This window comes from Otolemur garnettii, unplaced genomic scaffold (genome assembly GCF_000181295.1).
Source record: "Otolemur garnettii isolate 467f Iridium unplaced genomic scaffold, OtoGar3 scaffold00001, whole genome shotgun sequence".
Classification (NCBI taxonomy): Eukaryota; Metazoa; Chordata; class Mammalia; order Primates; family Galagidae; genus Otolemur; species Otolemur garnettii.
In genome coordinates, this window is record NW_003852396.1 from 3,592,530 (window position 1) to 3,604,238 (window position 11,709).

General features: G+C 39.4%; 1 pseudogene; it reads right to left on the bottom strand.

Moving 5' to 3' along the window:
* Positions 1 to 1,279: 1,279 nt before the first annotated feature.
* LOC100950142 overlaps positions 1,280 to 11,709 on the bottom strand; it is a 23,121-nt pseudogene continuing 12,691 nt past the window's right edge.

Consider the following 11,709-nt stretch of genomic DNA (forward strand, 5'->3'; position numbering starts at 1 on the left):
AAAGTCAACTTGTATGGTAATGAATAACATAGAGTAGGAATAATAATTTTCTGTTTTAAGTACTCTATTGCTATTCTTTTATACTTCAAAAACTCTTTGGACATTTCATATATCTGAAACACAGAAGGTGGTTTAAGTACGAGGTCAGACAATTAAGTTTGTGAACTCATCCTGGAATAAGTGCTGCTGCATCCCTCATCGCTCAGTGTCACTCTGGTCACCAAATTGCCAACGGGAGTACTCTGCAGGTCTCTGTAGGGATATTCAGCAATGAGTCATGTAGCACTTTCCCAACATGAGCTCACAAACTTAATTATCTAATCTTGTATTAAAAGTATTAAGGATTTGAGATTCGACTGATGAAAGACTTGAGGTAGCAAAGTTAGAAGTAACCCCCTTGGAGCATCCATCTCAGACTATAGTATCAAGTCCAGTAGTTCTGGAAGCTTCTTCTCTGGTGTGGTGTAAATACCCTACAACCTACTGAGCGTGGCTGAAACCTACAAGAGAGAAGAACGCCTTCCTCTGCATTACTCTTCCTAATATCATCCAACACCTCTCGTTGGCCAAGCCTGGTCTAGAAGGAGCTTCTGGGAAATGTCATTACTCTGTGCTGCAGAGATGTTAATGGATAGTGGCAGTGATGTGAGTTCAAAAGAGACTTGTAGGGCATCCGCTATATACTCACAAACTCACGCACACTTAGTGGTAAATCTACATATTAGAAACAAGAAACTTCATTGCCTGAAGTGAATATGGAGGAGGGTAGACTTCCTTATTGTAAGCGCTTGTGAAAGCTGCTTTCACCTTGGGATCCAGCTTGAAAAGGTACTACGTATGCCACCCCAGCTGCTAATAGCTGATAGATGTATCAACAGTGTAATAGATGTTCCAAGTTTACAGTCCTTTTGCTGAGTAAGTTCTGAGACTCATGTGCAAGGCTAGGTCCTGAGTAATACACCATGTTTGCCTGTAGATAAGTGCTTCCCAGCCAACTGGGAAAGCTGGGTATGTAGGAAATGTAGGTATGTTTCCATGTAGGAAACTGGGTCATGTAGCCCCTCATCAACTATCCAGGAAGAACTCTGGCATAAATGGCCTGGGTGGGCAGAAGACTCCAGTTTTGCTTACTCCAATCTGACTGCACACTAAGTCCCTATCACATGTGCTATCTGCTGCTCAGCTGAAAATCGTCAAGTGCTTTCTCATGTCACCCCCTGCAGCTACAGGCGTCACATGTAGGTAGTTCTTCTGGACAAATGGGGGTGCTATTGAATAATCATGAAAAAAGAGACCTAACTTGTCCATAATTGACACATGAGCTGTCTCCTGTCCAGCTGCAAACATTTTCTGGCACTATCAAATAGACCCAGTTTGATGTCCTTTTGGCCCTGTGAGAATCAGCCTTTCTCTGGTCATAGGTAGGTAATGCCTTATTTCCTGCATACCACATACTCAGATTGTGTAAAACCTGTCTGATATCTTGACTGGCTTCCAAAATTATTTCATTCATAGCCAGAGGGGGAATTTTTAAACTCTCTTTGAATGCAAGAGACATCATAGGACCCTTAATCTGTTCAACCCGAGGTCTTTGAAAATGAAGATCAAAACAATCATGAACCAAGAGCAGATCTTGGGATGATTTCTGCACATACACATAATGGAAATTTTGGTATGTTTTATGAGGCCCATTAGTTTCCTGAATCCCTCTCCTGTACTCATTGCCTGCCCTGCCATCCTCCTCATCCATGATGAAGGCTGAAGAGGCTGCTGCACCTGAACAAATGCCTTTAATGCTGGTATTATCCAGGGACTCAGCCACAACTGCCTTCAACCTGTTCTTAAGCTGAGTATCACTTCCATTCACTTCCACGTAGGTGTATCTCAATTCCTGACACACCAGAGAAGCTACAGTGGTTTTGCCAACACCTGGGGTTCCTGAGAGTAATGCTGCTTTAAAGGTAGAACCGTCATCTTTGCCAGGGAATTTGCTAAACTTTGTTGCCTGTTTCTTATTGTTCCAAAGAACTCCTGTGCAGTTTCGAAGCCAGCGTAGGAGTTTGTTGGCACAGCTCTGGTCACCTTGTTGCTTCTAATTATCTTCCCAGAGCAAATTTTCCACTTTGTTTTCACTGCTGTCATCAGCCAGTTCCTGGCTTTGCTGTCACCATTTAGCTCCTGGGCCATCTGCTCCTTGAAGTCCGGGCCTCTCCTAAGGTCACCTGTTTCCTTTTGTGCTGACTTGACAGAAATGTCCTTTTTCAGTGTCAGCTTCTTCTTTTAGATTCTTATTCCCTTTTCATTGAACTAATTTTTATTTTTTCCCTGTACATTTTTTGGGGGTGTTTTCTCCAATTTGGACTTTTCTTTCTTCATCTCAGCCTCAACCACTGTTTTGTAGTTGCACTTCTTGCCTGGCATAGTTCGGATCAGATTCAGCAGCCCGTCTTCATCAATAATTTTTGTTCCCAGAGCTGCTGCTCACCCTTCTTGGACTTCCCACTGTCACGGCCATGAGAAGCAGCTGGTTTTCTTGCTGACGTTTCCTGTTCCCCCATCACGTTCAATTAGCGACTTGGCTTCATCTCATTCGATGGACTCCAGCACACCTGTGATGACAAATCTAAGGCCTCCCAAGCAATTTTCAGCTACCTTTGGAATTTCTTTGAAGCCCAGAGCTTTGGGACCTTCTTGATCTAAGTAACTTTGATAAGCTTGATAATTACTACATTTCTTTTCAGCATCTTCAGGATTTACAAACTCTTTTTTAGCTGGAGAACTTAAAAACTCCTTTTGTCTCTCTTTTCAATTCAACACCATTTTCTCTTCTTTTTGAGGTCCAGGCTCTGTTTCTTTATGAGAGCTCTGTTTCTTATTCATAAGTGTCAGCTTAGAACTGGCCTTTGGAGAAAAGGACTCTCCTCTTTCATGGCTTAGAATGTTGCTGAGTTTCTTTTAAACTTTCACGTTTAGTTTGCTTCTTAGGACTGTAGCTCTCTCTATCATCTGAAATTAGTTCCTTTCTTACTTTATGAGGATATTTATGTTTTTCTTCTTTACTTAAATTGGCTGAGACAGATGAAGACATTTCTCCCTCTTCCGTATCCTTTCAAGCCCTTAGATGGTCTCTTCGTCTAGCACAGCTATTGTTCTGCTGAACCTTCATCTTCCTGCAGTCAGCTCTCCAGCTCTGCATCTTTATCAAGTTGCAGCTTCTTGGCAAAGCTCCATCATAATCCAAAATCATCCGTGTTTTCTGGATGCTCTTTTCTTTTGCTTGCCACCATCTTCTTATCTGATGTTTGGACACTTCTAGCTCCAAAATAATCAAGCACTGATGTAGGTGTAAGTTTTATTGGTGATAAAGACTTATTCCTGGTCTCAGTGTTTTCTTCATTCCTTTTCATGTTTGGTGATCCAGGATAACTATTTGTAGATCCTCATTCTCTTTTGACTTAAAGCCTGTCTCTTTTACAGATTAAAGTTATCATCTTTATCTGTTCTTAAAATGCATGTAACAGGATCCTGCCATAAAATTTTACCAAGTTTAGAAGACAATGGCAATTTTTCTGGTTGCTTTTTGGTATTTTTTACCTGGGTTGTCTCCTCTGGTTCTGAATCTGAATCATAGATGATCCTCTTTTTTTGTTTGGTTGCTTCTGTTTGGAGACAGCCTCTTTACAAGAACTATTTACCTTGATTTCCTTTATTCCTTTCATTGTTTTTAATGTTTCTTCAGCAGACTTTGTTTCTCAATCTTCTTTACTGTTTCACTTACAAGTTTCTTTTCACCTGATAAATTCCAAAGAATTTCCTAATGTCGTCTTCCCAGGACAATCTCCAGCTTGAGCAGCCGTCTTGGGTGTAAACCTCTAAGAGGCAGAGATCAGCAATTTAGCAACCTCCACAGTTCTCTTCTGAGTTCTAGGCATAACTATAAAATTGGGGCTCAGCACCTATAACTCAAGCGGCTAAAATGCCAGCCACATACACCACAGCTGGAGGGTTCGAATCCCACCCGAGCCTGCCAAACAACAATGACAACTACAACCAAAAAACAGCCCATGTTGTGGCAGGCACCTCTCTAGTCCCAGCTACTTGGGAGGCTGAAGCAAGAGAATCGCTTAAGCCCAGGAGTTAGAGGTTGTTGTGAGCTGTGATGCCATGTCACTATACCCAGGGTGATACCTTGAGCCTCTGTCTCAAAAAAACAAAAACAAACAAATAAAACAACAACAACAACAACAAAAAACTATAAAATTGGCTGCTTGAGAAATCCAGAGAAATTCGAATTGCCGGCATAGACTGGCTTCATAAGCAAAGGACCCATGTAGTCATAAAGGTACCCGCATTCACAAAAACATTCTTACTTTGTGGATTCACCATTTACCCAGACATCCTGCTGTAGGAGCAGATTTGTTATATGCTTTAAAACTTTGACTTAAATACAGTGCTTTTCCCTCTGCACCACAATATGTGGGTCGAGGAACAACAGTTAAGGAGGGAAGAGACATTTCTCCCTTCTGACACTCTGGCAAAATTTCACTTAAATTTCAGAGGTCTTAAAATGTTGAAGTTCTTCCAACAGACAATGTAAGAACTGTTTATTTAAACTGAGTGTTCATGGTGCCACCTTTTTAGTAGGTATTCATTATGCCACTAAAATAGAGGATATCAGGGAAGGATTACCGTTGTCTCAGATCATTTACCAAGGTTATTAAGTGGACATGGTGGTTTATGCTGCACAGTGAGAAATACATTCTATCCAAAATGTAATGACACTCTCTAGAGAATGTTCCAGGACTATCTTGCTCACTTAGTAAAGCTATTTTTGCTATTGTTTTATAATATAAATATTGTTAGGAGCCAACCTCCTGGGAGGCAAGGCTGCCCAGTTTGAGGAAATGTACTCAAGTCAAGGACTGAGTGCAAACCTGGCCTCAGCGTTTTCCTGCTATGGCTGGTTTCTCAACCAGAGTAAATTGGAGCCATGCCCCTTTGGTCAATAGCCTGCTGAAGATGCTATTTTGCCCTTAAGCTGTTTTTATTCAAGTTATGCTATTATGACAAGATCGTGCCTTCAATCTACTGTACATAAGCTGTGCAATAAAGCTGAGACTGCTGCTCCTATTGAGGAAAGCCTCCTGATCCCGCTGTTCTCCGTCTTTCCCTTCCCATCCCACCCAGTCTACTCCCAGGGTCTCTAATAACCTTTGACAGGCAGGTTCGTGGCAGGTAGAGCCCAAACAGGGACCCAAGGAACCCTGATCCCACGCAACACCCCGTGAGAGCTGTTTTGCAGTGCTGTGGCTGACTCATAGGCGAGTCCCTAACGTAAAGTAGGTTAAATACTTGTGTAAATTTAGGTTTATTAAGGGGGTGCGTTGTTCACCAGGAGTCTGGGTCAAAGGACTGTGATTCCTATGTGCAAATTTTAAAGTCTATGCTACAGCTTGCGGAACCTGGGTGCGGACTGATCAGTTGGAGTGCTTTTTGCAGCTTGTGCAGGAGGTATGACCTTGGTCCCCTGAGTGGGGACCTGTAAATCTGGATACACGGGCTAAAGTTGTCCTGCTTGAGAGATTATTATACTGCTCCAGGGCCCAATGGGATCCCCTTCGAAACTTTCACCATCCTTAATTTGATGGATTGCTCGATCTGAAACCTGAGGGTGAGCTCATGAGTCTCCTCCAGCACACCGCCTCTGATCCGGATGCCCCTGATTTTCTCCCTAAAGAATATCCTCTGTTCTGCGGCGCCTGTGGCTTAGTGAGTAGGGCCCGGCCCCATATACCGAAGGTGGTGGGATCGAACCTGGCCTGGGCCAAACTGCAACAACAACAACAACAAAAATAGCCAGGAGTTTTGACAGGTGCCTGTAGTCCCAGCTACTTGGGCAGCTGAGGCAAGAGAATTGGCTAAGCCCAGGAACTGGAGGTTGCTGTGAGCTGTGATGCCATAGCACTCTACCGAGGGTGACAATTGAGACTCTGTCTCTAAAAAAAAAAAAAAATCCTCTGTCCCCAGAGGAGGTGCAAAGCTGGAGGAGGAGGCTGCTCCAGATCCTGAAGAGGAAGAGCGGCCTCCAGGACGAAAATGACAGTGACGGTTTTGAGAGAGTACTAAGAAAGACTGGATTAGCACTTTCTCCGCCTTACAGGCGTCCCTTAAGATAAAGGGGTGGGGTCATTCCGCGTTCCCTCTCTCCACAGCTCCTGCTGTTCCATCTGCTCCCCTCTCTGCTCCTGCCCAGGTGCCAGGACACTTTGGGGACTCCCCTTCCGGCCATTTCCCTTTGGTTAGGTGGAAGGACCCCTCACAGGACAGTGGTTTGGCCCCACCCGGTGCTCATCTGGGGACGTGGGCATGTTTGTGTCTTTCCTGAGAATGCGGGTGGACCCCGCTGGCCTCCGGAGAGGCTCATCAAGGCCTCGGGTGTTCCCTTGCAGCAACCCAAGTCTCCTGATTCCCTCTCTCAGGAAAATGAAGCTGGAGGATCCTACTCCCCCTCACCGAGACCGTGCAGCAAAGGGACCCTCTGGGCAATCTCAGGGAACCCGGTCAGCCCAGCTCCCGGACCTGCATAGTGTTTTGTTAATCATGCTTTTCAAATGTTATGACCTGTCTTATTTTAAGCCTGAATTTATTTAGGAGAGGAATAGAAATACAGTTAATTTAACAGTTTGACTTGTATTCTTATCAGTTTCATTTATTTTACAGTCTGTGCTGTCACATTTAGACTTAGCATCTACTCCTGGTGAAGTAAGCTACCCACAGCCAATAACTTTTTCACAGAAATCGAAAAACAATCCTAAAATTTGTATAGAATGACAAAAGGTTTTGAAAAACTAAGGGAAAATTTGAACAAAAGGACAAAGATGGAGACATCACACTACCTGATTTCAAAATCTACCACAAAGCTGTAGAGCTGGTATAAAACCAGACACAGCAGCAAATAGAGAACCCCAGACTAAATTCACATATTATGATCAACTGATTTTTAACAAGGGTGTCAAGAGCACACAAGGGGAAAATAGGCCAAAATCTTATCAAATGGATTAAAGTTTTAACCATGAGGCCTAAAACTGTAGCAAAGTTTTCTTAATATTGGTCCGCTCAATGACTTTTTGAATATGATCCCCAAAGCACAGGCAACAAAAACAGACAGAAACAGAGGGGATTACGTCAAACTAAAAATCATCTGAATAGCAAAGAGAATACTTGGCAGAGTGAAAAAACAGTTTATGGAAAATATTTGCACTGTCAGGGAATAAATGTCCAAAATATATAAGAAACTCAAACAACTAAAGAGCAAAAATAAATAAATAAGTTAATTAATTAATTAATTTAAAAATAATGAAAGACCTGGACAGACATTTCTTGAAAGACTACAGAAATGACCAACAAATATATGATAAGATGCTCAGTTATTACAGAGTGAAAGTTAGAAACACAATGATCTCTCACTTCATTCATGTTAGAATGGCTACTATAAAAAAGGTAAAAATATAGAATGTTGGTAAGGGGAATCCTTGTATACCATTATTAAGGAATGTAAATTGGTACATCAATTGTGAAAAACAGAATTATGGGTCCTCAAAAAATTATAAATAGAACCACTATATAATCCAGAAACCCCTTTATGGTGCATATAGAGGAATACAAAGGATACTGTCACATTCAGGGCAGCACTATTCACAACAACCCAGTTATGGAATCAAGTTAAGTTTCCATCATCAGATGAATGGACAAAGTAAACGTGATGTACACATGTACACAATGGAACACTATGCAGTTGGAAAAAGAAGACAATTCTGCCATGTGCAAAAACATGGATTAAGTTGGAGATCATTATGCTAAGGGAAGTAATCCAGGCACAGAAAGACAAATGCTGCAAAATATCACTTATATGTGGAATCTAGAAGTTTGAACGTGTAGAAGCGGAGAATAGAGAGAATAGGGCGGAGATTACCAGAAGCTGGAAGTGTGGATCCTGGGGAGATACTGATCAAAGGGTTCAAAATTTAATTAGAAGATCATGGTGACTACACAGTAGATTGTACACTTGAAAACTGCGAAGACAGTAGACTTTAAATAGCAATTTGAACATTCATATTGTTCACTCAGGTTGGCCCTGGAGTTGGACACATAACCAAAACTAATAAATATGTGAGGTAATTTATATGTTAATTAGGTTGATTTAGCCATTTCAAAACATAATGTTGTACACCACAAATATATTTAATTTTAATGTCAACTAGAAATATAACAAAATAAATTAATGAAACCAGAATTAAATCTAGACTATAATAGAGAAGTTTATTTACCAATGATTTTATTTACAGATTAAAATATGTAGGCTGACATTTAACCCTTTGCTGAAAGAGAAATTTCACAGGTAAAAAGAAAAATTCTACTGATTCATGATTTGTATAACAAAGCATTAAAAACGTGTTTCTCTGTCTTACTTTGACCAGTTAATCTGAATAGCCACTTACTCCTTATATAGCCTTCTTGGTTCATAAAACTTAAGCCACATAAGCTGCCATCGCTCAGCATTCACCCTGCTCTTCTACTTGTATTAATATTAATGCATTTCCTATGCCTTTGGCCCTTGGCTCCCTGCTCTTACCTATGTTTGCAACTCTTGTCCCTCCTGGAATTTTTATTCTAAGAGGATTAAAAGAAACCTACGTTTTCTCTTGACATTAGGTTCTCAAACTGCTGTGCAGCTTCTCATCTAATCAAGGGCTCAGTCACCTTGATCTTCAGTTTCCTTGGGATTGTAACGTGCCTACATCTTACCCTAACAGAACTCTAATCCTGTACAACAAAAAAGCTCCCACCTGAAATCTCCCTTTAGCTATAAAGAGAAGAATTTAGTGTCTCTAATTTTTCAGGCTTCCAAGATGCATTGGAATAAAATTAAAACACAAGTTGGAAAATAAATAATTCCCACACCTAGGAAGAATTTAGATACAGCATTAGCCAGCGTAAAGATATATTTATTGTGTGCTAATATGAATAAACATTTGACTTTGTAACCAGTCCACTGTTTACGGTTATAACAAATACCATGTCTTTATGTAAGTCTATTTGTTGGAAAAATTTTTTTCTATTCAATATTTCCATGCAAGTAGTCAATTAGACAAGAGATCTTCTACCATTCCTGAGAACCCTTTTTCTCTGGACTACATGTCCCTCTTTCATGACTCCAATTCATTGTAACTAACCTGAGAAATAAAGACTTTTTTTTTTTTGACCGGAGCTGGGTTTGAACCTGCCACCTCTGGCATATGGGGCCAGCGCCCTACTCCTTTGAGCTACAGGCACCACCCAGAATTAAAGACTTGTTAAGGCTTTTTTGCATTTTATTACCTGAATTATTCTAAATTTTGATAAGAGACATCAATACCTTAACATTAAAATGTAGGATCACAGTATATTATTATTTAATATAAGAGCAATTATATTCCTCAAACTCATTATTCTGACCTTCATATGGTTCACTCAGGTTGGTAATGCAGTTGGACACAACTCTTCATTGTAAATAACCCATTCTTAACCTCTGCACGTATATTTTATTCAGTGATGTAGGTTTTGATTTATCACTTCCATTCATCCTTTGTGCTTTGCCATTTTGATTTTTTGTTTGTTTTGAAATGAAAAGTCTATAAGTATATAAGTTCTGGGATCAAAAAACTTAATCAAGAAAATAAGAAGAAATCTATACCTAGATTTATCATAATAAATATTCAGCATATCAAAGACAGAGAAGATTTTAATAGCAGCCCAGGCCAGAGGGGCTGGGAAATACCTATAAGGTAGTATCAGTGAACAGGCATATGAAATCTGAACATAGCATTTTATCATCAGTGATAAAATGATAACCCACAACACAGTTTGATGTAAGCATTCCACATTGTATATAAAATCAGCACATTGTATCCCACAAATGCATTAATGTACATAGTTATGATTTTATTTAAACAATCAGAGGAAAATTGCAATCTTAGACAAACTAAAAAAAGAAAAAAATTAAAAATCCAGAAATTCATTTAAGCCACTTCTGAAGCATATACTTCAATGAGCAGAAAAGTCACCTCCTAAAGAAAGACTAGGAAGTAAGAAAAAGCTGCACAAGAATAGTAAACATATGAACTAATCTAGACACACATTGACCATATAAAATAATAATTATCCCTGTCAGCATAGAACTAGTACCACATTACTATATAACTAATCTGTACTATAGTAATTAAAATTACTAAATTTAATTGTGAAATTAAGTATGAGAAATAAATTTATAGAGAGAGAGAGTAAAAAAAATACAAAGAATCTTAATTTTTTACTTTAATGACATTATCATATTGGATTAAATTTTAAAATTCCAGGTATGCCTTATTACAAGATATATATATAATCATAATGAAATAGAAAGTAGAATATAACACGAATAATAAAACTATAGTAAGCATTTCTTAAGCAAATTAATTAAAGCAGTTTGTACCAATCAAGTCAGGCATAACATACTTTTTAAAAAGGCTCTGAAAATATAGACGACCCCAGATAAAGACTCAGCACTTACTTCACCAGGAGTAGATGCCAAGTCTACATGTGCCAACACAGACTGTAAAAATAAATGAAACTGATAAGAATACAAGTCAAACTGTTAAATTAACTGTTTTTCTATACCTCTTCTAAATAAATTCAGACTTAAAATCAGAAAGGTCATAACATTTGAAAAGCATGATTAACAAAATCACTAAGGCAGTGCTACTTCAGATGTTTATAACAACAAACTGAAAAGCTTGCTCCAGAATCAGTCAATGCACTGTTCTTACTACTCAAAAAAAAAAAAAAAAAAGTCTCATTAGTTTAAAAGAAACTTTGGTCAGCTAGCACTTCTTAGCAGACCATACTTTGATAATTACTTGCCTAAAGCATATACACGCAGCTCCCATTTCAGGTAATTGGTAACATTGCTGAACAATTTCTTGTACAATAATACAATTAAGGCTGGGTGCCTGTGGCTCAGTGAATAGGGCTCCAGCCACACGCGTTGAGTTGGAGGGTTCGAGCCCCCACCAGCGCCTGCTAGACAACAATGACAACTGCAACCAAAAAATAGCTGGGCCTTGTGATGGGCACCTATAGTCCCAGCTACTTGAAAGGCTGAGTCAAGAGAATTGCTTAAGCCCAAGAATTTGAGGTTCCTGTGCTCTGTGACGCCATGGCACTCTACCAAGGGCAACAAAGTAAGATTTTGTGTCAAAAAAACAAAACAAAACAAAAAACAATTAAATTAGAATTATATAAGACAAATATAACTTAAAATATAATTGTATATTTAAAAACTGAAAATAAATTTCTAATGATATGTTAACAAGAAGAAATTATAATGGAATTTAGAAAAGATTGAAAATAATCCTGAAGATGCCATATATAAAAACTTACAAAATAGAGGAAAATTTCTCACTTTAATTGCTCAGAAAACAGTATTAATAAAAATATTTCATGTGAAAGCTTGTATAATACTGAACTTTAAACTGTGAAGAGTAATGAGTAAGGGAAGAAAGTTTATAAGCTAAATATCTATTAGAATATTGACTAGACAGCTCGGCGCCTATAGCTCAACCGGCTAGGGCACCAGCCACGTACACCTAGGGTGGCGGGTTCGAATCCCCAGCCCAGACCCGCCAAAACAAC